Genomic DNA, 27,678 nt, shown 5'->3' on the forward strand with positions numbered 1-27,678 from the left:
GTTGAGGATCAAATTCTCACAACATCTTAGGCCTCCAGTCTCCTATTCGGGGATTATACTCTTTGCTCAATCACCAAATTGAAAATAGTCTAAAGGGATTTCTAAGCCGGAGTTCCAAGCTAGCAGCAACAATGATGAGTGATCTGCATGGCTGTAAAGGCATGTAAGTTCATTGCAGGAAAGCTTGAGTAAAACTTGCTGTGTGAACAGCTGGAAAGAATGATTTTCCTTTTAAAGAAAAATCAAATAAAATTGGTTATGATTTCTCCAGCTGTGACTCTCCACAGGTCAGAGTTTTGTGGGCTTTGAGAACTCAAAACTGCATTCAGCTTGGTACTGAAAACTTTATTTCTTCTTTCATGAAGGTCATAGTATTTGGGGCACTGAATATTAAAAAATCTATAAGCTTCTATCTCCTTCAAAATGAATTTATAGACTGCCTTCCATTAAAATGTCTGCTCTTCTTCCTGCTATCATGTTTTTGTGGAAAATAAATTAACCCGAGACAAATTCACAAGCATTGCAGAAAATGTTGCCCTTGGAGCTTGAGTTATTTTGTTCGTAGACCTTGCCACTGAAGTACTGCTCCCTCTCTTTAGGGTGGGAAGCATGGGATGCTCACCATTGAGAGGAGAATTAACTTTAATCCAACAACTGGTTTATTTTATATGAAATACGTTCTTCTTGCTCCCTGCCTGAAGGCAGCCTGACCCACAGCGGCATGACCTCCACCATGAGCAGGGCAAGGAGGCAGGTCTTGCATTCACCCCAGCCAGAACATAAATCGAACCCCATGCTGTTGACACCAATCAGCTCCACACTGGCCATTCAGACAACTGACCCAATTGGGTCTCAGGAGTCCCGAGTTGCTGTGGGAACGTACACTTTTACATGCACTTACAGGTTAACATTTCTTTCCATCATATGGCTGACCGGGAACTCTTACTACCTGTCATTGGCACAGATTGGAAGGATTTGCAGGTTTATGCTCAACCTGTTTGACCATGTTGTGAATGCACCTTCCTTGGCCATCAAGTCCTGGAGTGGGACGTGAACTCAAAGCTTCTGGCTCACAGGCAGGGATGCTACCCACTGAGTCACATGACCTCCTCCATGAAATACATTAATGAATCGAATACAATTTTCACAGTGAGAGCAGACATTTTCCTACACCAATCCGTCAGACAAAATAACACAACTGCATTCTTCTAACCCCATAAATATAGACTTCTTTTATAGCTATGCTATTAAAGATCTGGGGCTGGATTCTCCCCTACCCGGAGGGGCGGGTGGTCTCGGCAGGATGACGTGGCGTGAACCACTCCAGCGTCAGGCCGCCCCAAAGGTGCGGATTTCTCCGCACCTTTAGGGGCCAAGCCCTCACCTTGAGGGGCTAGGCCCGTGCCGGAGTGGTTGGTGCACCGCCGGCTGGCGGGAAAGGCCTTTGGTGCCACGGCAGCCGGGGCTGAAGGGACTTCGCCGGCCGGCGGAAGACCGTGCATGCGCTGGAGCATTAACGGCTGCTGATGTCATCCCCGCGCATGCGCAGGGGAGGGGGTCAATTCCACATCGGCCATCGTGAAGGCTATGGCTACGCGGAAGGAAAAGAGTGCTCCCACTCTCTGAGATTCACTCGCCGAATCTCTGGTGCCGGAAACTTCGGGAGACAGCGGGGGCGGGATTCACGCCACCACCCGCCGATTCTCCGACCCGGCGGGGGATCGGAGAATCCAGCCCCAGATCTTTCTTTAAACTTAAAGCACTTTTCTGCCGCTGCCTGCTGCATCACAGTTCATTGTATATTTGGCAGAATAAGCCCTATCACCTGCATCGTGGTTGAAGTGAGCAGTTCAGCCCACAAAGCTGAAAACTCAGTTACAACCATAACCATGATGTGCAAGTAGGAAGATTTCAAGTGTCTATCTTAGCTAAATCCCCAGCTGTGTGAATGAAATGAAATGAGGTTCAGGTCCATCAAACGTTGCAAAGAATGTTCCATTAACAATGGCATTAAATGCTGGAGATTGCACATAATCATCTGACCTTGGTTATCTAATTGATACTCCAAATCATTCTGGTAACCATGGCTGCTGGTGTCTGTTGAGCAAAATAAAAATTCTAAATCAAACCTTACAGGGTCAAAAAGACACACAGTTCGAGTAAAGCAGGCAGAATTAAATTAGTTACAATCTCATTTCAGTCTTTAATGAAGTTCTTGCATTCAACACCAATGCTTTAGGCTAGCTAAAGTAGTTAACTAGGATATTACACATTGCGCAAATAGGGCAGCTTTACAGAGTATCTGTGCCTGATTTTTATGGCCCTTTTATGTGCATTGTACCGTTGGGGCTATTCCACCAATCTCTCCCGCTGAAGGACCAAAATAAGGAGAGACACATTTGTTTGTACAAAATCAGCTGTTAACATTGTCACGTGCAATTAAACATGAAAACAGTTGAAAAGTTTCCTTGTATCAATACTTTGAACATTTTCTGTTTTCTCATTTATTTCAGTAGCCAGACTACACACAACAAAACTGATCATTTGACAGCACATCCTTCCACCTGGCATTGCTGTTATTGACAGCACTTGGATTTGCCCATTTCAATCATATTAACAAAATGGAAACTCTCCTCAATGCTGGCATTCACACAATCCATATTTTCCTTGATCTTGACTGACAGTGGGAAATGAGTACTCTGTCAATCACAATAAGGTCCTCTAGCCATAACAAATTGGAGTGAATACTGATTCATAGAGCAATATTGCAGCTTATTACACAGAAGCACAGGTATCAATGTCTGTTAGACTTGTAAACTGCACAAAGCCACTGTTGTATTGTTAATGGAGTTATAGATGTGGATCTGAGACTGATGATTGTTTTAAAGGTAACAGTTTCTTAGGACACTTGAGATAGCGTTTTTTACTCAAACAAAAGTGCGACACTCAGAACACATCAGCACCAAACTGTAGACTTCGGCACCACATCCGACAGATGCTACACAAAATAGATTTCAGAGTAAAACAAGTGTTCATGATATGACAACAGGATTTTAAAAAACATTTAATGCATTATGTGGTGATTTATCTCCAGTGATTGAATGAGTCAAATATTTTTCTTGTTACATGATACAATGTGGATTTTACTGGTGTTTTGGGGAACACATTCTATAATCTTTCCTGTGGAAATGGTGTATCAGTGACTTTGATTACTGTATGTTACAGTTCATCGGCTAAGCTGGAGAGAAGTTAAGTCAGAAGTCTCGCCCATTGTTTCCTAATTTATTTTTCTGTGTCACCTTCTGTATCACAATCTTCTATCTCACATTGGTTCTCTGGCACATTTCTCATTGTGGTGTCTGTTTACCTGTTTTTTTCCCCTTACTATTTCTGTCACCATTGTCCATTACATTTCAGGTATTACACCATGTCAAACTACCATGTTGCACTTAAAATTGCACTTCCTGTTGTACATTTCTTATGTACAAACCTCTGGAATATAACTGTCTGAAAATTTTATTCATGAAACAAAAATGAATCAGAATAAAGGTAGTGAAAATAAAATTATTTTGAATTTCTAAAGCAACTGACTGTTATTTTACTTTTTGGTAATATATCGTTACTCTTTGCTTCGTAATCCAGAATGGTTTGATGGTGTGATTATATAGAAACCACCAATCTCTAACTTAAAGCAAAACTGATTTATTGAATAGCGATTGATTAATATTGAGTTTGCACACTCCACAGAACTATAACTAGTAATCAAATAATCTATATTTAAGTAATAACTAATTTAAACTACACGTGCTGCTTCTATCTATTCGTAACTATGCTGTGATCTATCACTCTCTCTCTTACACTTTACTGTCTAGAAGATTACCCAAGATCCCCCGAGTTCTTATATTTATAGTGGGAACTAGTTGTGATTTACTGAGATGTAATAATTAACCGTTTACTTGTCTACATATTTACATATCATTACACTGACTATGGGCTGGATTCTCTGTCCCTGAGATTAAGTGTTGCTGTCGTCGCAGGATTCGTGGACTTCCACGACAGCAAAACTGGCACCGAACCTTGAACAATTCAATGACTGTGGAGGGGCTAGCACCGGAGCCACGTGGAACACAATCAATTTCAATGAAAAAAGTGTGGGATTTGCCGGGTCCATGATTGACGCTCGGGAGGCTGGCAAGCTGCAGCCGCATACACACATTACAATCCCCACACACACTCATCCCAGCCAACAATATGACACTGGTTGATTAAATAAGGTTTTTCTTTCATCAAAGACCACAAATGTCTAAGAAGCATACCACTGCTACCTTAGTCATATTCCTTCTGCTGCCCAACTGGAAAGCAGGATGCCTTCTAAATATGGCTGACGAAAGAGCATCCACCTTAAATGTTAATTTTCTTTCTCTCTCCACAGGTGCTGTCAGTCCTGAGTAATTCCAGTTTTTTATTTTTATCCCTATTGTGGCTACACCTCACATTGGGACACGCAGTGGTGTTGTGGTATTGTCACTCGACTAGTAATCCAGAGACCCAGGGCGGAATTCTCCGCTCCCGGGAAAAATCGGGAGGGCCGTCGTGAACTCGGCTGAGTTTCACGACAGCCTCGGAGGCCACTCCTCGCCCCCTATTCTCCCCTTCCGGCGGGGCTAGGAGCGGCGCTCCATAAATCTCGGCCGCGGGGGCGTCATGCCGAGAATGACACGGCCGGCACGTCTAATGATATCAGCCGCGCATGCGCAGGTTGGCCGGTTCCAACCCGCGCATGCGCTGCTGACGTCATGATGCTGATGGCACGAACCCGCGCATGCGCGGTGGCCGTCTTTCCCCTCAGCCACCCCGCAAGACGTGGCAGCTTGATTTTGCGGGGCGGCGGAGGGGAAATAGTGCGTCCGATTTGGACGCCGGCCCGACGATCGGTGGGCACCGATCGCGGGCCTGTCCCCTTCCGAGCACAGTCGTGGTGCTCTTTCCTTTCTAGGCCACCTACAAGCCCCAAACGGGCTTCTCCCTCCCGTTTCACGACGGCAGCGACCAGGTGTGTTTGCCGCCATCGTGAAACAGCCGCGAACAGCAGGCCGCTCGGCCCATCCGGGTCGGAGAATTCTTCCGAGCGGGCAGGGGGGAGAATCGCGTGGGGGGCGTAAATTTTGTCGGGGGGGGGGTCCTCCCACGATTCTCCCACGCCGCGTGGGGAGCGGGGAATTGTGCCCCCAGTGTAATGTTCTGGGATACTGGGTTTGAATACCACAGCAGTTGGTGGAATTTGAATTCAATAAAAACCTGGAATTAAAAATCTAGTAATGACCATGAAGTTATTGTCGATATCTGGTCATGTCCTTGAGTGAAAGAAACCTGCCATCCTTTCCTGGTCCGGCCTACACGTAACTCTAGACACAGAGCAATGTGGCTGACTCTTAAATGCACTCAAATAAATAGGCTCCTGATCTCATTGCAGCCCTAGTACAAATGGGCGAAAGAGCTGAACTCGAGGCATCACATGGGAATCGGGGGTAAAGATTTTCCATTGGTTGGCATACTTAGCACAATACTCCACATACTTGAAGTTCAATCATTTCAGTCCCACAGCATCACAGCAGGGGTTCCTTAGGATAGTACCCTAGACCCAACCATCTTCAGTTGCTTTCTCAATAACCTTCCCTCCATCATAAGGTCAGAAATGGGGCTGTTGATGATTGCAAAATATTCCGCACCATTTCTGACTCCTCAAGTTCTGAAGCAATCTATGCCCATATGCAACAAGACCTGGACAACATTCGGGCTCTAGCAGATAGGCAGTGAGTAACATTTGTGCCACACAAGTGCCAGGCATTTCCAATAAGAGCGAATCCAGCCATGCCCCTTTAATATTGAATGGCATTGCCATCGCTGGATTCCCAACTATCAACATCCTGGGCGGTTACCATTGAACCGAAACTGAACTTGATCAGCAATATAAATACTATTGCTTTGAGAGTAAATGAGAGGCTGGGATTTCTGCAGAGAGTAACTCATCTCCCGACTCTCCAAAATCTGTCAAGTACCTGCAAGGCACAAATCAGGAGTGTGAAGGATCAGCATTATCTGAATACAAAACATAAGAACAAAGTACAGGCAAGCACTTGGGGGTAGGGGAGGGGAGGAGGTTGGGGGGAAAAAAATCAAATGGAAGAAAGAGATCATGGTCTGAAGTTGTTGAACTCAATGTTAAGTCCAGAGGCTGTAAATGGAGAATATTCCATCACACTCTTGACTTACAACATTTACAGAGCACAAGTCAGGAGCACGATGGAATACTCTCCTAATTGCCCGGATGAGTGAAGCTCCAACAGCTTACCACCATCCAGGACCAGTTAGCCCGCATGATTGGGATCCCTTTCACCACCTCTAACCTCCATTTTTTCCATCACCAACGAACAGTGACAGCAATGTGTCACATCTAAAAGATACAATGCAGCAACTCACCAAGGCTCCGTTGACAGTGCCTACCAAACCTGTGACTTCTACCACCTTGAAGGGCAAGGGCAGCAGATACAAAGGAATACTACCACCTGCAAGTTCCCCTCTATGTCACATACTGTCCTAACTGGAAAATATATTGCCGCTCCTTCACTGTCCCTGGGTCAAAATCCTGGAACTCCCTCCCTGACAACACAATGGGTGTACCTACACCTTATGGACTACAGTGGTTCAAGACGTCAGCTCACCACCACCTTCTCAAGGGCAATTAGGGATGTGCAATAAAAATGCTGGCCTAGCTGGCGGCACCTACATACTGTGAAAAACAAAAAAAAGACATAGGGCGGGATTTTCCATGCAACCGTCGCATATTTCATGGCACGTAGGTGGCCCATCATCTCCTGACAGTGGGAACTTTTGGTCCCACTTTTGTCAATGATGTTCCCCATTAAATTAACACTTCACTGCCGGGAGACCCATGGCAAGGGTGCGCCATCGGTGGGATAACGGCTGGGAAGTTCCGGCCACTGACGTAGGCCTGGAGGGACATGAAGGCCAGCCCATTAAGGACAGAAGATTTCCTTCCCTAAAGGACATTGTGAACTAGATGGGTTTTTACGACAATTGATGAGATTAGTCATGGTCACCATTACACAGCCTAGATTTACACTCCAGGCTTTTTATTAACTGAAGTTAATTTCCACCAGCTACCATGGTGGGATTTGAACCGATGTACCCAGAACCTGAGCGTCTAGATTACTAGTCCAGTGACATTACCACTATGCCATCATCCCCATTTCCTCATGTCTTTTTTATGATAACAGTATATTTAGATTTCTCTGAACCTCCCATTCTTAACAAGGTGAAGAAACCTTGGTAAAATGATAGAAGTCACAGAATCACAGATTGTTGTAGCGCAGGAAGCAACTATTTGGCCCATCATGTCTGCAACGGCTCTCCAAACGAGCATCATGAGTTAGTGCCACCCCCTGGCTTTCCCCATACCCCTGTACATTGTTTATATTCAAGTAATTATCCAATACCCACTTGATTTAGCCAACCTTACCACACTTCCAGGCAGTGCATTCCAGACCTGAACCACTTCATTGTGTGGAAAAGATTTTTCTCACATCACATTTCCTTCTTTCGCAAATCACTTTAATTATGTGCCTCTCGTTCTTCATCCAGTTACAAGCAGGAACAGTTCCACTTATCTACTTTGACAAGCCCCCATATGATTTGGAACATTTGGAACATGATTTGGGAGGAGAGGTTTGTGAGAAGGAGGGATTGGGCTGAGAGACTGGAGGGTTTGCTGGGGGGAGAGAGGATGGGGGAGGAGAGAGGGTGAGCTGACAGACAAGCCTCCGTCCTATGATAATCGGGCAAGGATGAGGGCCTCCTTGGTCCTCTGGGCATGCCAGAACTGTGCTGCTGCCTGTCCTCCATCCTGCGGCTCCTCCCCAGGCTAGTCCTCCAGTCACTCCTGGTCCGGCTCCTCCTCCTCAGACGAGGCCACATGTCCTACCTCTTCCTCCTACAGAATGAAGCCCCGCTGCTGTGCCAGATTGTGGAGGGCTCAACAGACCACCACAAAGCGAAAGACCCTCAGTGGGGTGTACTGCAGTGCACCACTAGAGCAGTCCAGGCATTGGAACTGCAATTTGACCTGTTCAATCCACCACTCAATGACAGTACGAGTGTCAACATGGTCCACATTATATTGGGTCTCCGCCTCAGCCTCCGCACTGGCGTCATCAGCCAGGACCTCAGTGGGTACCCCTTATCCCCCGAGAGCCAACCCGTCATCCTGGGGTTGTCCTCGAAGATGCCGGTGATCTCCAAGTGTCCCAGGATGAAGCAGTCATGCAGACACCCTGGGTAGCGGGCACACACGTGTACGGGTTGAACATTCAGCAAGTGGAACCATTTCCTGTTAATGAAGGGCACTCCTTGATGCCTCGGTGCACGCAAGGTGACATGCGTGTCATCTATTGCCCTCTGGACCTGGAGCATCCAGGATGGCGGAGAATTCTGCAGCCCGGGCATCTTGGTTAGCCTGGTCCAGATCAAAGTTCATATAGTCTGATGCCCAAACATACAGGACATCCATTACCTTTCAGATGGACCTTGTGAAATGTTGTACAAATCTCCACTCAAGCCCTGAAACAAACCGGTCACAGAGATTTTCAGGGCTGCGGTGACCTTCACGGCCACCAAGAGCAGTTATCCTCTTCCTCCACAGGGTTCCAAGTCTGAGGACATGGCACAGGTGCCGCACTGCATTTTGTTGAGACACAGTCCCCTGCAGCACAAACTATCCGTCATCTCCTCAAAAGGCCAACAATCTTGAGCCCATGTTGGCATTCCCCTCTGGGTTACTCCCTGGCCTGATGGGCTGCCAGGTCTTCAGGGTGGGGAGGTGGCCCCCTGCACATGGGGTGCCACCTCCAGCCTGCGTCGACACTGCTGCCACCTGCACCACAAGAGCAACATCTGTGGGACCGAGATAACCATCCATATTTTGTATATCTGTAAGGAACTGGAGAAGGAGAGAAACCGACAATCAGTTAGGGCATCCATCCCGGAACCCTCAAATCCTCCAAGCCTCCCCTACTCTTACATGTCCTGCCTTCTCTCAGAGTGAAAAACACCAAGCCTGCTATGCTGGAAAACCTTGCTCTGCACAATCACCCCTGGCCACAGCAGGAGCTCGTGGACCCCAGACCCTTGGCAGGAACATTGGGGACACCATGCTCAGGAGCCCTCCCCTAATTCACACATTGACACTGTGATTGTGAAGATATCCCCAGTACTGAAGCCCAGCTCTTGAGTGTTTGATTGTTGCCTGCTTCCCTATGGTGCTGACACTTCTAGAATTCAGGTAAACTGTTCAGGCTTCAATGTTTGATTGAAATGTGATGCATTGTCTGAGACATGGCACAAGAATCCACTTGAGAATGTTTTGTTTATTAAATGGTTAACAGTAACAAAGATTTGAAAATCAACTACGTAGCATTTCACATATCACACTAACGATAAAATAATGAGGAAATGTCACCGTTCCATAGTGGTACAAATACAATGGAATATCAGCTCATTTTCACAAAAAAAACAAATGCACAGTATCGCCCCTCGCACCTTTCTCAGCAGAAATAGAGGATATGTCTGAGAAGGTGTTATCATGTCCAGAACATTGTTGTAGAAATGATCTGTCCATCAATGCATTACTTGTTCCACATATCAGTGCCATTCTCCGTCCAGGAGTCACTGTGTGGGAGGGCCAGCTGTGCAGGCCTTCCCGCACAGACCAATCTCATCGGAACCAAATCCTGGCATCCACATATTCCACTGGCACTCAAGGTGCAATTGAAGATCCTTGACTTCCAGTGTGTTTAACCCGCGGTGACGTGCTAGTTACATGCAGCACTCACCACACCAGCAATCTGCAAAAGCATTTCTTCCTTGATATCATCAGGTGGCCCATTTGGATCAATGTCGCGCACCTGGTCCCACAGCTTCTTCTTGCTTCAAACCAAATTGCTTTCTGGACTCATATGTCCCCATGTGCCCGGGCTTCCAGATCCCACGTATCTTAGGAACAATTGTCCTTCTTTCCAGCTACAGAAAAGAAAGGAAACAGCAACAGCAGCCTCCAGGCATTTGCAGCCACCAGCAAGAGCAAGCAGTAAACACAACCTGCAGCTGTAAAGTGTTCTCACAACTAACAAGGCTAACACCTCATCAGCAATAGCCTTCAGCTATGAAACTAGAGGTTCTCTCAGTCAAAGGGGGTTAAAGTGACCTTCAGCACAGAATCAAGGGCATGGAGACTCTATCCTGAAGTGTTTGATAGAACAGACAGGCATCAGCTGTAGTTGCCCCTGTTATGGGTATCCAAATTTTAAAGATCGTTTTATGGCCTCGCAGACAAAAAGCCCCTCACATCCCCCCTCCTCCCCTCTCAGGGGCAACCCCTGACCTGGAACACTTCAGCCCCCCGACCAAGCCCCCTGAGGGGTATTCCCCCTGAGCACTGTGGTGCCTTTGAGTTGCATGCCAGAAAATGGAAATGGCTACTCATCTTTTCAGTTCCCCCCAACAGCCATTGCGCCAGCTTCACATTTTTAAAAAGGGGTACTAAACGACGCCTGCATGATTTCATGCTGGAGAGTCGGTTAGTTCCCGGGAGACCGTTGCATTAGACTTCAATCTAACTAATGAGATGGAAATTAATGCAAATGAGGGTTAATGATATGGTTGCCATATTAAGGCGTGATCTGGAACTCTGCATCAGGAGCCAGCCGGTTGGATAGCAAATTGATACGTACCCAGCGCAAATCTCAATTTTGGTCTTTCCCGCTATTTAACCAGAGCGCCCAGATCTGCGCCAGGTGCAATGCGATGGTTAAATTGTGCCTAAGAGGTCATGAGGAGAAAAGAGGCCGGAAATTTTCCCTAATTGGAGCTACTGGAACAAATCTACATTCATCGTCATACTGAAAGATAGTTAGGTTTGGGACAGGATTTGGAGACTGGAGATTATGGCTCTCCAAAGCCAGGATAAAGAGAACATAACTATTAGAAACCAGGGGAGTTTCTAACTATCTGTTTAAGTCACTGTGCAGGAACTAAATGAGACTCAGGCATGAGTTTAAAAGTCCCAGACCTTACAACACAGCTGTGGAAAGGTTTGCAGATGGTCCCAGGAAAGTGAATAATCTTAAAGCACCTTTTAAGTTCCCAGCGACTCCCTAAGGAAAGTTATAGTGGAAAAGGGAAGGATCATTTATGGGCTTTAGTCTAAAGTATACTTGGTTGTATTTTATTGTGCTGTTCAGTGTCAGGTAAAAGTAGTCAATAGGATGGTGTTTATTAATAATGCATGTATTATTTGGTTCTTGTAGAGTAAAATCATTTGTTTTAAACTGTGGATTCATGTGGCTTCATTCTTTCAGTAAATGACAGGGATTTTGCAATTCTCTTTAAACATTAAAGGCCACTATTGGAATTATAACATAATATTTAGTGGGTCCATTAATGCTATCGGTTCCATTTTGATCCATCATACTGGTAATAAGTCATACAGGTGGAAAGAGGCCCTTCAATTTATGTGGGCAACAACCGATTATAATATACTTTCCCATTATTTTCTCCCTTTCTCTACTTACAAGTGTGTAACTTATTTTGAAATATGTTCCTTGTACTCTGCAACACTGGAATCCCACAGTATAATATAGGGGGCATGGATGGGGGAGAGATAGGTCGCATTCTGACATGCTTCAGTAGCCATTTCTGTGGCTGCCATTAGGACAGTAGCATTTAAGGTAGAAAAATGGAAAACACACTTTTCATATTTTGGAGAGCAGATGGAGGCCTAGGACACAATTTAACTAAAAGAAGACAAAGTCCAAAAGCGAGCGTGTTTAGCCGCGTGCTTCCCAGCACTCGCAGTGCCAAGAAACACACGGCTATAAAATGCCATAAGGGGCCTCAGTGGGGAACATGCGGCCAAGGGCACACCCAGACTCGTTTTTTGCACTGAGGAGCTCCTCTCACCAGAACTCCAACACCCAAGCAGGGCATCCCTGGCCCAATCGCCAGTGCACAGAAGATGCCAGATTGACACTGCCAACTTAGCGGTGCCCCTCGCAGCGTTAGTACCACCTGGGCACCTTGGCAGTGCCAGGTGGCACCCAGGTGACACTGGCAGGGTGCCCAGGTGGCACCAACAGTGCTAGGGTACCACCCTGCCCAAAGGGCATGCACCTGGGGGCCTCCAAATCCCTGGGAGACTCCCACAAGTGCCTTTCAATCTGGTCCTCGTTTGTGCAGATCAGTTTTTTTTTCAAAAAATATACTTTATTCATAAAATCTCTAATAATCAAAGGTCAAAGGTGTTTTTCTTCAAAAAAAATTTCCACGAGGGACAGGTGGTATGGCACGGTCCAACTACTTGGAGCGTTCCGCAGCAATGAGGCCATGCCCATCATTCGTAACACCGGGGACAGGTAGAACTTCAGTATGTAGTGACACTTGGTGTTTGCATACCGGGGGTCCACGCACAGCTTGATGCAGCTGCACACAAAGGTGGCCATCAGGATGAGGGCGACGTTGGGCACGTTTCTACCTCCTTTATGCAGAGATTTGTACCTGGTGTCCCTTTGGACACGGTCTATCTTGGATCTCCAGATGAATTGAAAATGGCCCCGGTGACTGCTGCGGCGTAGGGTTGGGTAATGGGCCAGACCTGTGCTACGTGCAGTAACACCGAGAGTACCTCACACCTGATGACCAGGGTTTTGCCCGCAATGGAGAGGGAGCATAACTCCCACCAGCCCGTTTGTGGAGATCAGTACTGAATGGCACTCACCCGAGGTATCCGAGATGAAGGAGATTGATCCCATTCCGCGGGTAACTCAGGAATCTGCACTTTAAAGTGACACTAGCTGTCTCACTCTAATATGCAGATTTGCTAAAAAGTGAGGTGGCAGCAGATGGAGACCTAGGACACAATTTAACTAAAAGAAGACAAAGTCCAAAAGCGACATCACAATGTCTCGTGCGATCACGTAAGAGCAGGGTCTCCTGGCTTCTATCGGCCATGCTGCGTTGCAGCAAGCTGCTTTTCAGGTGTAGTGTGGCCATTTGATCGCATCTCAAGAATCCAGGATAGGGTAGGGACAGGAATTTGTTAAAAACATTATTAGACCTATCCTGTGATCTCGATATTCAACACTCAAAACCTAGCCAACTCTCTTCTCACCACTCTTGAGCTGGTCTGTATTAGACAGAGCGAACGGCCGCCAGCCAGCGTGAAAGCATGTAAAGAATCAAAGGCGAGTTCCTTAAGTGTCTTCACTGACCTGCTCATTGCTGTGGGTGAACTAGCTAGCCCATCCTTCCTCCGTTCTCCTCCCTCCCCACCCCACCCACCCACCCTCATAAAAGTAATCTGGACTGGGAATGGAGGTGGCAGACTGGCGTGCAGGCTTCTGTTCTGACCCAATTTGGCCTATGAAAGTTCTCTCCCAATTGTTGACAGAGTAACACTTGGGATCGAGATGAGGAGACATTTCTTCACGTAGGGGGTTATGAATGTTTGGAATTCTTTACCCCAGTGGGATGTGGAAGCCCAGTCAATGAGTATCATTCAAGTCACGATTGCTAGATTTCTGCTGAACAATATGAAAATGAAATTAAAATTGCTTATTGTCACAAGTAGGCTTTAAATGAAGTTACTGTGAAAAGCCCCTAGTCGCCACATTCCAGCACCTGTTCAGGGAGGCTGGTACGGGAATTGAACCATGCTGCTGGCCTGCCTTAAAAGCCAGCGATTTAGCCCTGTGCTAAACCAGCCCCTAATAACATTAAGGGTTCCGGCGATAGTATGTGTTAAAGGCATTGAAGTGTTCTATTAGCCACCATCGTATTGAATGATGGAGCAGACTTGATGAGCTCAATGGCCTGCACCTGTTCTTCTCCAAAATGCAATCCGTCCCAAAGGTTCTAGAGAAAGGACACATGGCCCATCGTGTCCTTACATGGATGTGGAACTTTGTCCCATTGTTTTGGAAACAATTACGGTTTCAAAGAGACAGGCACAAAAAAAATCAGGAAATGCTGAAAATACAGGGCAGATGTAGTAGCATCTGTGAAAAGAGAAAGAGAACGAATGTTTCAGGTGTGCGATCTATGATCAGAACTGAACTCTAGAAATAGATTGGTTCAATGATTTACTCAGACCAAAGTGTTCTATACACCACGGTAAATCAGTTCTATTTGAATATTTGTTGTATGTGTCTTTACTTTAATAAAGGCAACTACAAAAGATGTTATAGGTGATGCATTTAATTTAAATAAATTTAATCTGACTTCTTAATTGCTTGTTGCATACTTTGAGACATCTCGGGAATGCCTTGGAGAATAGTTTTGTCACAGTTTAAATGACTTCTGGTGAGAGAGTGACATGAGAGTCATAAAAGGTGCTGTAAAAGGACTGGGATGTCATTAATTATTACAGCTGCCAGGCAGCAAATATAATAGGGGACATAATGAAGTCATTTAAAGAGTTTTAAAATATAGCTTGAATATAAATAGGTGGTTAAAACCGATGAATAGGAGGCAATTTTATCTTGGAACAGACTGTTGATGAAAAGCCTGACAGAAGATAAAGGACAGTTGAAACACCTTCCGACAGTTCACTTATTTAAATTATATATCTTCTGCATTTATTAGAATAACAACTGTCTGGAAGAATCACCTGAAAATGCAGATGCTCTTAGTGAAGAGGGAATCTCGGCTTAGAAAATCCGTTATAGCTGTCATTAATTTGAAACTATTGGAAAAATAATCACTAAGGCAGTCTAACGTTTTTTGAGAGAAAGTGACTGTAAGCTTTCTAATTGGCAACAGAAAAAAAAATGCCCCCACTACTTAAAGTAACATACCGCCAATGCCAGACACTGCTGTCACCATTCCTGGGTGCATCCAGTTCCACCAGCAGGACAGAACCACCAGTGGTATCCAGTTGGGAGGGTGTAGCCCTGGGAGTTCTCTGGGAGGAAAGAAATCACATGGCATCATGGCATCCCTGCAGTGCAGAAGGAAGCCATTCGGCCCTTCAAGAATGCACCAACCCTGCGAAAGAGCACTCTCTACCCAGGCCCACTCCCCGCCCTACCCCCACAATCCCACCAAACCTGCAGATCCCTGAACACTAAGGGGCAATTTTAGCAAGGTCAATCCACCTAACCAGCACATCTTTGAAACCGGAGCACCCGGAGGAAACCCACATAGACACGGGGAGAATGTGGAAACTTCATGTAGTCACTCACGGATGGAATCGAACCCGTGTCCCTGGCATTGTGAGGCAGCAATGCTAACTACTGTGCCACAATCAGATCAAACATGGGCCAGGTAACCTCTTCCTGATTACCAACCACCACCATCACCTCCTCAATTGCTGAATCAGTTCTCCTTCATCTTGAACCCCAATTGGAAGAAGAACTGAGGGGGGCAAGGGTACAGAATATGCTCTTGAGGGGGACTCCAATGTCCATCACCAAGAGTGACTTGGTAACAGCACTGTGGACTGAGCTGGCTGAGTTCTAAATGACATAGCCGGTAGACTGGGTCTGTGGCATGTTGGGAGGGAACCAACAAGAACCAACAAGAATTGGCTTTGTCCTCACCAATCTATCTGTCATAGATGCATCTGTCCATGACAGTATTGGTAGGAGTAACCACAGTACAGTTCTTGCAGAGATTAAGTCTTGTCTTCACAATGATGAAAACCTCCATCGTGATATGTGGCACTACCACCATGATAAATGGGATAGATTTGGAACAGATCTAACAACTCACAACTGGGCATTCATGAGGCACTGTGTGCCAGTAGCAGCAACAGAATTGTATACAAGCACAATCTGCAGCCTCACAACCATTGCAGCACTGGTTGGCACTGTTGCTTCCCAGCTCCAGAGCCCCAGGTTCGATTCCAGCTTGGGTCACTGTCTGTGCGGAGTCTGCACATTCTCCCCGTGTCTGCGTGGGATTCCTTTGGGTGCTCCGGTTTCCTCCCACAGTCCAAAGATGTGCAGCTTAGGTGAATTGGCCATGCTAAATTTCCCTTAGTATCCAAAAAAAGGTTAGGTGGGGTTACTGGGCTACAGGGATAGGGTGGAAGTGTGGCCTTAAGTAGGGTGCTCTTTCCAAAGGCTGGTGCAGACTCGATGGGCCAAATGTCCTCCTTCTGCACTGTAAATTCTATGATTCTATGGTCCTACTCTACCATAACCATCAAGCTAGCGAATCAACGCTGTTTCAATAAAGAGTACAGAAGGATATGCCAGAACTGCACTAGGCATTCGTGAAAATGAGGTGTGAGTCTGATGAAACAGCACAGGACTATTGGGTGCCAAACAGCAAATGCAGCATGCAATAGACAGATCTAAACCATCCCACAACCAATGGATTAGGTTTAAACTCTTTAATCCTGCCAAATCCAATCATGAATGGTGGGGACAATCAATCAAATAACAGGAGGAAGAGGCTCCACAAATATCCCCGTTCTCAATGATGGAAGAGCCCAGCACATCAGTGCAAACGGCAAGGCTGAACATTTATAACAATCTCAGTCTCCTCCTGAGGTCCCCAGCATCACTAATACCAGTCTTCAGCCAATTCAATTCACTCTACATGATATCAATAAATGGCTGAAGGCACTGGCTAATGAAAGGTTATGGGCCTGGACAATACTTCAGCAATCGTATTGAAGATTTGTGTTGCAGAACCTGCCACACCCCTAGTTAAACTGTTCTAGTACAGCTACAACACTGGCATCTACTCGGCAATGTGAAAAATTGCCCGGTATGGCAGAAAAAGGAGAAATTGAGCCCGAACCATTTACCGCTCCATCATCAACAGTGCCATCAAGCGGCACTTGCTCAGCAATAACCTGCTCACCGGTGCGCAGTTTGGGTACCATCATGGTCACCCAACTCCTGACCTCATTACAGCCTTGGTTCAAGCATGGACAAAAATCTGAACTCCAGCAGTGAGGTGAGAGAGTCTGCCCTTGACATCAAGGCATTTGACCAAGTATGGCACCAAGGAGCCCTAGCTAAACTGGAGTCAATGGGAATCTAGGGAGGAACCCTCTGCTGATTGGAGTTATGCATGGTGCCAAGGAAGATGGTTGTGGTTGTTAAAATCAATCATTTCAGTTCCAGGACATCACTACAGCAGTTCTTCAGGGTATTGTCCTGGGCCTAATTATCTTCAACTTCTTCATCAATGACCTTACTTCCATCATAAGGTCAGAAGTGGGGATATTTGCTGATGATTGCACAATGTACAGCACCATTTGTCACTCCACAGATACTGAAGCAGTCTGTGTCCAAATGCAGCAAGACATGGACAATATCCAGGTTTGGGCTGACAAATAGCAAATCACACTGTGCCACACAAGTGCCAGTCAATGACCATCTCCTACAAGAGTGAATCTAACCGCTGCCCCTTGACATTCAATGTCATTACCATCACTGAATCCCCTCACTATCATTATCCTGTGGGTTAACATTGACTGGGAACAGAACTGGACTAACTATATAAATACCATGGTTACAAGAAGGGCGGCACGATGGCAAAGTGGTTAGCACTGCTGCTTCAGAGCGCCAGAGACCCCGGTTCAATTACGGCCTTGGGTGGCTGTCTGTGTGGAGTTTGTATGTTCTCCCTGTGTCTGTGTGGTTTTCCTCCGGGTGTTCCAGTTTCCTCCCACAGTCCAAAGATGTACAGATTAGGTGGATAGGCCATGTTAAATTGCCCTCTAGTGTCCAAAGGTTAGGTGGGTTACGGGGATAGGGTGGAGGTAGGATGCTCTTTCAGAGGGTCAATGCAGACTCGATGGGCCGAATGGCCTCCTTCTGCACTATAGGGATTCTATGATCTATTATTTTTTTTTCCAATTAGGGGGCAATTTAGCGTGGCCAATCCTTCTAACCTGCACATCTTTGGTTTGTGGTGGTGAAACCCATGCAGACATGGGGAAATGTGCAAACTCCACACGGACAGTGACCCAGGGCCGGGATTCAAACCAGGGACCTCAGCGCCACAGTCCCAGTGCTAACCACTGCGCCACATGCCGACCTGGTATTATATGATCTATGATCAGCAGGTCAAAGGCTGGGAATCCTGCAGTGAGTAACTCACCTCCTGTCTCTCCACACCCTGTCCACCACCCAACATTAGGGAATATTGGGGAAGCATGGTAGCACAGTGGTTAGCATAGTTGCTTCACAGCTCCAGGGTCCTAGGTTCGATTCCTGGCTTGGGTCACTGTCTGTATGGACGGTCTGCACGTTCTCCCCGTGCTTGCATGGGTTTCCTCCGGGTGCTCCGATTTCCTCCCACAGTCCAAATATGTGCAGGTTAGGTGGATTGGCCATGATAAATTGCCCTTAGTGTCCAGAAAAGGTTGGGTGGGGTTACTGGGTTACGGGGATAGGGTGGAGGTGTGGGCTTGGGTAGGGTTCTCTTTCTAAGGGCCGGTGCAGACTTGGTGTGCCGAATGGCCTCCTTCTGCACTGTAAACTCTATGATTCTATGATGTAATAAATAAACAGAAGAATGCTTTATTTCAAATAGAGAGGTATACAACATCAAAGTGTACAGAATGCTTTGGAATTATAGAACAAATAAGAGGGAAAATGTTGTAGATCTGGAACACTTGATGTAAATTAAATGAATCTTGTGCAATGTTAAAGACTACTTAATATACCACTTTAACTGATGTTTCTACAGCAAAGAATGCTAAATTAACACAAGAGCTTTGTAAGTGGTTCAGAATAATAATAAATTGTAAAGCAGACTACTTTATGAAGAGATAAGGTAAATGCGTGAAAACAAAAACATTACATGAATGGGGGCTACAACCATTTAAATATAAATTGGCAATGCCCAAACGACTTAGAAGCCAGAGCTGGCAAATATAACACACATTTTTCTCATGACTCAATGCATCAACGTAACCATGAGAGCTCTCAGCTTGACTTGATCATGATAAGCACCCCGGCAGAATACAGACAATTGAAGTTGTAGCACCCCTGGGCAATTAGAACTACAACTTGATTAAGTTTCATGTGACTTCAGATTCAACACTGGCATGGACCAACAACCAAGTACTCAATTTAAAACTACCTTCACACAGCTGCGAGGATCTTGAAAGATCACATTTTCCGGGATTTCTGTAAACAGTTGTTCTGCACTTGTGTGAACTGGCTGTGGCATTCTGGATAGACATACACTTAACCTGCTGATGCCTCAATGGTACATTATGCCATCACCAGCACTAAACACACAGCTGTCGCCAGAAGAGTATATTCATTGGCCTACAACAGCAACTTATTTTGTATAACGCCTTTGACAGATTAAAAATGCCCCAATTTTCTTCAACAAGGACAATATAAAATAAAAAAATAATGGAGTCACATTAGGGAGATATTAGGGCAGATATTTAGGACCCAAAGCTTTGTCAGAAAAGTGAGTTTTAAGGCATGTCATGACCTGAGATACTTCCAACGTGATTCTCAGTTTTGGCCTCTCGCAGGATATTGCATCTGTGTTGCCATTTGCGCCCATGGCAAACGCAGACCTGAAATGTTGTTCCTCTTTCCACAGATGTTGCCTGACCTGCTGAGTTTTTTCAGTACTTTCTGTTTTTGTTTTAAATTCCCACTGAGGGAGATCTGGATTTCGACAGCACATATGTAAAAACATATCATTCATATGTTGCCATTGAGGGGTAGCATGAAGAAAGAAGGCAAGGATAGAACCTGACATCACAAAAGGTAAAGGTCCAGGAGCAGGAAGATAAACCATTGTAATGATTATCTGGTTACAATTAGATAGATAAGGATGGCAACCAGGTGAAAGCAATCCCCTCTAGCTGGACGACACTGGAGAGATGCTGGAGGAGGGTGGTATGGTCAACAATGTCAAAAGGTGCAGACAGGTTAAGTGGAACGAGGAGGGAATGTTTACCTTTGATACAATCACATCGGATGTCATTTGTGACTATTAAAAATCAGTTTTGGTCCTGTGGCAGGGGCTGAAACCTGGTTCGAGGCACTCAAAAATGGAGTTCTGACAAAGATGATCGCAATCTTCGGAGGTGGAAGCACGTTCAAGGACTTTCGAGAGGAAAGCGAGGTTGAAGATGCAAAGATTGTTGGGGCAAGGGTTGAATTTTGTTTTGAAGAAAGGGGTACAAGCACATTTAATCATCCAAGATTGAGGCACTCAATACAAAGTATAAAGTAAAATGTAATCTCTTATCTGATCTCAACAGCCAAAAGAGATCCTTTCAGATAATACAATTTGCAACTTAGTGTTACACCACATTTTGAAAGAGGCTATTGGGACATTTTTCAAATATATTAGAGTTATTGCTGAGGACCAAAAGGAAGCAGACAGTCGAATTGGCGAAGTTACTAATGGAGTGCTAAAGGGATCACTACTGGGGCCTCAACTATTTACAATCTATATCAATGACTTTGATGAAGTGTCTGAATGCATCAATGCTATATTTGCTGATGACACACAGATAGGTAGGATAAGGTAAAGGTAAAGTTGCCATAGTCCCAGATGACCATAGGCTGCTTTCCCCTTTGAGGAATCTCAAAAGTTTGATATGCAGGATCAGCAAGTGATTAGGAGGGCAAATGGGATGTTAGTGTTTATTGCAGAGGAATCGCATAGAAAAGTAGATAAGTTTTACAGCAGCTGTACAGGGCCTTAATTAATGCAGGCCGTACTGTGTACAGTTTTGGTCACCTTGCCTTAAGGAAGAATATAATTGCATTAGTATGTCAGGGAAGATTCATTCAAATGGTCCCTGGAATGAAAAGGTATTTTATGAGGAAAGGTCAAGCAACTGGGTACCCATTGGAGTTTAGAATAATGAGAGGTGTTCTTATTGAAACATATAAGTTTCTGAGGGAACAGGGTGGGTGCTGAGAGAATGAGAGGACTCCCTTGTGTGAATGCCTGTAACTGGGGTCTAATTCTGAAAGTAGAAACTGAATTTAAAAGTTAGGGGACTCGTAAAACTGAGAAGAGTTGAAATTTTTGTTTCTCAAGAGAGTCATTAGCCTGTGGAATTCTGCTCCCCGGAGAGCAGTGGAGGCCGGGTCATTGAACGTGTTCCAGGCTGAGATAGATAGATTTTTGATCAGCAAGGGAATCAGGAATTATGAGGGACAGATACAAAAATTGAATTGAGGTTACAGTTAAATCAACCATGATCTTATTGAATGGTGAAGCAGACTCATGGGACTGAAAAGCCTACTCCTACCCCCAAAGCTTGTGCATCCAAAGGCAGAAAATAACAGTTGCCAGGAGCTGTGCTGTTTAGAATCATAGAATCATTGAATTTACAGTGCAGAAGGAGGCCATTCGGCCCTTGGAAAGAGCACCCACGCTTCCATCCTAACCTCGTAACCCAGTAACCCCACCTAACCTTTTTGACGCTATGGGGCAACTTAGAATGGCCAATACACCTAACCTGCACATCTTTGGACTGTGGGAGGAAACCGGAGCCCCCAGAGGAAACCCACCCAGACACAGGGAGAAACTCCACACAGACAGTCACCTGAGGCCGGAATTGAACCCAGGACCCTGGAGCTGTGAGGAAGCAGTGCTGATCACTGTGCCACCGTGCCGCCCAATGTTTAAATTTGGAATTGTAGCATTGCATTAGGATACTGCCAATTCACTAGGTTAAAGTGCATGCAGGGGAACAGCTCTGAGCACCCTTATCAATGATGCTGCACAGATCATACAGATAGCAGCCTGTTGGGCAGCCTGCCCCTGAGGAAGCCAGCTAAGCCTTTGTCATGTTGCTAAATGCTGGTTTGAACATCCCTAAGAACTCAGCAACCAATGAAGTATTTCTGTATTTTTATTTAAGTGTAGTAATATGGAAAATGAGGCAGCCAATTTGCTCACAGCAAGCTCCCACAAAGAGCAATGTGAATATGACCAAATGATCTGTGATGCGGGATAAATATTGGCCAGGACACAGGGGTTAGTTCCTGTGATAGTTCGAAACAATACTAGGGAAACTTCCAGTATATCGGAACAAGGGTTTATTGATAACAAATAAAGGCAAACTATACACAGGCACAGAGTCATTAAACATGTCTTCACTCTCCGGCTCCAGACCCTCCAGTCTGTCAGGGCCCTGCTCCCAGGGGCCCTGCACCTTTTCCCCATTGGTAGGGGTTCACACGTTCCTGTACAACAAGCCCCAAACCGGTCATGTCGACCATGAGGAAGTGTCCCTTAAAGGGGCCAGGCTACCACATCCCTCCTCCTCAAGTCTCAATAAAATATTTACAGATGAGGTTATGTACAGTTAATATATACAATAAAAAGGTTGAAAAACACAAGGAGAGAGAGTCCATATTAGTTTATCACAATGTCAATCTGTTGGGGGATTTTCTGGGTCTCGGAGACAGCCTTAGTCTTCTCCAACTCTGAGGTAGCAACGTTGTCAATGTTAGAAGATTGTCTCTGAGATTCAACCACCACAGCAGGAGTATTCCCTTCTCCAGCTCCCTCCTGGGATGTTGAAGGGGGCCTCCTCGAAACTCGTAGATTCCCTCTGTTCTGGCTCTGCCAAGGTAACAGTGATGTTGCCTGCTGGCTCCAATTGTCCCGAAATTGGGTTTGTTGTCCCCCAGCTTCTTACATAGTCAACATGATTCCAAATCCTTTCAAATCCACCACATACGAGACGGGGCCTGACTTTGATACAATTCTGCCAGATATCGAAAGTGGGACTGAGGCAAAGTTCCTGACGAGGTCCAGGTCATCCACTTGAAACAACCTGTCTCCTTTGTGTGAAGTGTGTTGCTTCCTCTGGGAAGCCTGCTGTGCTTCCATCCTCTCCGCCATATCCTCCCCCGCCAAATTCAGGAAAACTAAGTCCAATCGGATCCGGAGGCAAAGCGAATGAGTAATTCTGCCAGTGTGACACCCATGGTGGCATGAAGGGGTGGTGTTATAAGATAGAATAAAGTTGGCCAACCTAAGGCCCAATGGTCTGCTGGACTGCTTCTTCATGGCTGTTTTGAATGTCTGCACAGCTCTCTCCACTGCCGAGTTTAAGGTGGCTGATAGACGGCAGTTCCAGTATTGCGAATGCCATTTGTTCGGACAAAGTGCTGAAACTTTTTTCCAGTGAACACAGTGACATTGCCAGACATTATTACGTTGGGGAGGTCATCGGTAGCAAAATATCCACCACAGGGCCTCTATTGAGGCTGCCGCCTCCATCTCTTGGACATCCAAACACTTCAAGTGGGCATCAACCAAGACAAGGAACATTTTGCTCAAGAAAGGGCCTACAAAGTCCACATGAACTTTTGTCCACAGATGCCTAGGCCATAACCAGGAGTAGCGGTTGGTTGTGGGTGGCAATGTCTGCTGTCTCTGGCAGGGGTCGCACTATCGCACTCTGGGTTCAATATCCTTAACTATGCCGGGCCACCAAATATAGCTCCTCGCTAGCATTTTTGTTTGGCACTGTGCAAGTCCCGTAACAGTGGGTGGTACTACCACTTTAGAACCCCAGAGTATGACTCCATGCTTGCAATTAAGTTTGTCCTTGTGAGTAAGGAAGTCTTAACTGGCCAGTTTTATCATGTGCCACCGAGTTAAGATTATTCACTTCACTTTGGTCAGTCCTGCGTCATGTTGCACCCAGTTCTTTATATGACCTGACAATACTGAAAAGTGTTGAGAGTTTAATGTGACAATTTCGTGAGGCACCATTGGGGGTGCCAAGTTCTTTGGAAGTGGGAGCCGACACAGCGTATCAATGCTTGAAATTTGCGTACCTGTCCTATGTTGAAAGATGTAATTGCAGGGCACCAGCAATAAGGCCCACTGATATACCCTGGCAAAAGTAATTGGAGGTATCGTCCTGTCTTCAAGGTGGAGCCCCAACAGTGGCTTATGATTAGTTATTATTGTGAAGCGTCACCCATAGACGTACTGATAAAATTTCTTAATGCCTTAGATTACATCTAGGCCTCCTTTCTCTATCTGTGCGTATTTCTGTTCGGCATCAGAGTGAGTTCTGGAGGCAAAGGCAATTGGTCTCTGTGAGCCATCTTCCCTTTTATGGGATAGGACCATACGATGATGTACCATATGTGATTGGATTACCTGGGCCAGAGTGAATCAATAAACTCGATGTTTGTAAGGCCTGCTTGATGTGGTGGAAGACGTGCTCATGTGGGTCCTTCCAAAGCCTATGCTGATGTCTTCTTAAGAGCAAGTGAAGTGGCACCAATGTTATTGCCATTCCAAGGAAGGATTTTATTCTGTCACAGTCTTAGGTGCCGGATTTCTCTTATGGCTCTCACCTTGTCCTTGAGTGGGTGCAGCCTTTTGAGCCAACTTTGAACCTTAGGTAAGTAAGTGATATCACTATCTTGAAACATGTCCATCCCGCCTTTCAGTGGGATTCCATATCTCTACATCTTCTCAGCACCTCTTCTCAGGTGCTCGTCATGTGATGTTTCTGTCCAGAAACTAGAATGTCATCCAGGTAGACCACCATCTACGTGGTGCCCTGGAGCAAATTCTCCATTGTAAGGTGGAATATCACACAGGACGAGGAGATGCCAAAGTGTAATCCTGTGTAATGAAACCAGCCTTTGTATGTGTTAATTGTCACAATCGGGAATCTTCATCCAGTTCAAAATGCAAATAGGCATGACTAAGGTTGCGTTTGGTGTACATGAAGCTCCTGCCAACTTCGGATAAAGGTCTTCAATTCGTAGAATAGACTTTGCCTATATGGGCTGTCTGGTTTATTGTAAATTTATAATCCCGGCATATTTTAAGTGAGAAGACTGGTTTTATTACAGGAATGATGGGGGCTGCCCATTCAGAAAGCTGCATTAGTTTTATATCATCAATACTTTCAGGTGTTCCACTTTTTGATGTAAGGCGTAAGAACATAAGAACATAAGAACTAGGAGCAGGAGTAGGCCATCTGGCCCCTCGAGCCTGCTCCGCCATTCAATTAGATCATGGCTGATCTTTTGTGGACTCAGCTCCACTTTCCGGCCCGAACACCATAACCCTTAATCCCTTTATTCTTCAAAAAACTATCTATCTTTACCTTAAAAACATGTAATGAAGGAGCCTCAACTGCTTCACTGGGCAAGGAATTCCATAGATTCACAACCCTTTGGGTGAAGAAGTTCCTCCTAAACTCAGTCCTAAATCTACTTCCCCTTATTTTGAGGCTATGTCCCCTAGTTCTGCTGTCACCCGCCAGTGGAAACAACCTGCCCGCATCTATCCTACCTATTCCCTTCATAATTTTAAATGTTTCTATAAGATCCCCCCTCATCCTTCTAAATTCCAACGAGTACAGTCCCAGTCTACTCAACCTCTCCTCATAATCCAACCCCTTCAGCTCTGGGATTAACCTAGTGAATCTCCTCTGCACACCCTCCAGCGCCAGTACGTCCTTTCTCAAGTAAGGAGACCAAAACTGAACACAATACTCCAGGTGTGGCCGCACTAACACCTTATACAATTGCAGCATAACCTCCCTAGTCTTAAACTCCATCCCTCTAGCAATGAAGGACAAAATTCCATTTGCCTTCTTAATCACCTGTTGCACTTGTAAACCAACCTTCTGTGACTCATGCACTAGCACACCCAAGTCTCTCTGAACAGCGGCATGCTTTAATATTTTATCGTTTAAATAATAATCCCGTTTGCTGTTATTCCTACCAAAATGGATAACCTCACATTTGTCAACATTGTATTCCATCTGCCAGACCCTAGCCCATTCACTTAACCTATCCAAATCCCTCTGCAGACTTCCAGTACCCTCTGCACTTTTCGCTTTACCACTCATCTTAGTGTCATCCGCAAACTTGGACACATTGCCCTTGGTCCCCAACTCCAAATCATCTATGTAAATTGTGAGCAATTGTGGGCCCAACACAGATCCCTGAGGGACACCACTAGCTACTGATTGCCAACCAGAGAAACACCCATTTATCCCAACTCTTTGCTTTCTATTAATTAACCAATCCTCTATCCATGCTACTACTTTACCCTTAATGCCATGCATCTTTATCTTATGCAGCAACCTTTTGTGTGGCACCTTGTCAAAGGCTTTCTGGAAATCCAGATATACCACATCCATCGGCTCCCCGTTATCTACTGCACTGGTAATGTCCGCAGAAAATTCGACTAAATTAGTTAGGCATGACCTGCCCTTTACGAACCCATGCTGCATCTGCCCAATGGGACAATTTCTATCCAGATGCCTCGCAATTTCTTCCTTGATGATAGATTCCAGCATCTTCCCTACTACCGAAGTTAAGCTCACTGGCCTATAATTTCCTGCTTTCTGCCTACCTCCTTTTTTAAACAGTGGCGTCACGTTTGCTAATTTCCAATCCACCGGGACCACCCCAGAGTCTAGTGAATTTCGGTAAATTATCACTAGTGCATCTGCAATTTCCCTAGCCATCTCTTTTAGCACTCTGGGATGCATTCCATCAGGGCCAGGAGACTTGTCTACCTTTAGCCCCATTAGCTTGCCCATCACTCCCTCCTTAGTGATAACAATCCTCTCAAGGTCCTCACCTGTCATAGCCTCATTTCTATCAGTCGCTGGCATGTTATTCGTGTCTTCCACTGTGAAGACCGACCCAAAAAACCTGTTCAGTTCCTCAGCCATTTCCTCATTTCCCATTATTAAAACTCCCTTCTCATCCTCTAAAGGACCAATATTTACCTTAGCCACTCTTTTTTGTCTTATATATTTGTAAAAACTTTTACTGTCTGTTTTTATATTCTGAGCAAGTTTACTCTCATACTCTATCTTACTCTTCTTTATTGCTTTTTTAGTAGCTTTCTGTTGCCCCCTAAAGATTTCCCAGTCCTCTAATCTCCCAGCAATCTTTGCCACTTTATATGCTTTTTCCTTCAATTTGATACTCTCCCTTATTTCCTTAGATATCCACGGTCGATTTTCCCTCTTTCTTCCGTCCTTCCTTTTTGTTGGTAAGGGACCGGTCTTGCCCTGAAAAACGTTGGTGTGGAATCAGGGTTGATTTTTACTCCCTTCATTTGATTCAACTCATTCTGGAATACGCCTTTATATTTGCATAAAGCTTCCTGGAACACTGTACAAAATTTTGGCGATATCCTATCAGTTCAACTTGATTTGGTACAACTGATCTCACCCTATGAGACTTGACCAATATCCCTGGACAATGAACGTATGTAACTGGGCATCCTGGTGCTGATACAGCTCTGGCATCATGGTTGTCCCCAAAATCTTCAGGGTTTCCCCCGAATATGTCACCAACTTGGCTGTTGTGCTATTTAGGTTCAAAGACTGAACTCCTTCTCAGAGATATTTGAACGTTTATTCGCCCACAACCATAGCCGACGCCTGGATGTCAACGCATCTGAAGTAGTCTTCAATTTACTGTGAAGACTATCTCAATTGGGGTTGTTTGGCTCACTTCCACCATGTTTAATATGTCCATTTCAGGTTCTTTATCTGAATTCTTATCCACTTTGTTCACTGAGGTCATAACTTGTTGTTTTTCTTGATTTGGCATGCTCTGCCTGGTAAAGCAATGTGCCTGG

This window comes from Scyliorhinus canicula, chromosome 7 (genome assembly GCF_902713615.1).
Source record: "Scyliorhinus canicula chromosome 7, sScyCan1.1, whole genome shotgun sequence".
NCBI lineage: Eukaryota > Metazoa > Chordata > Chondrichthyes > Carcharhiniformes > Scyliorhinidae > Scyliorhinus > Scyliorhinus canicula.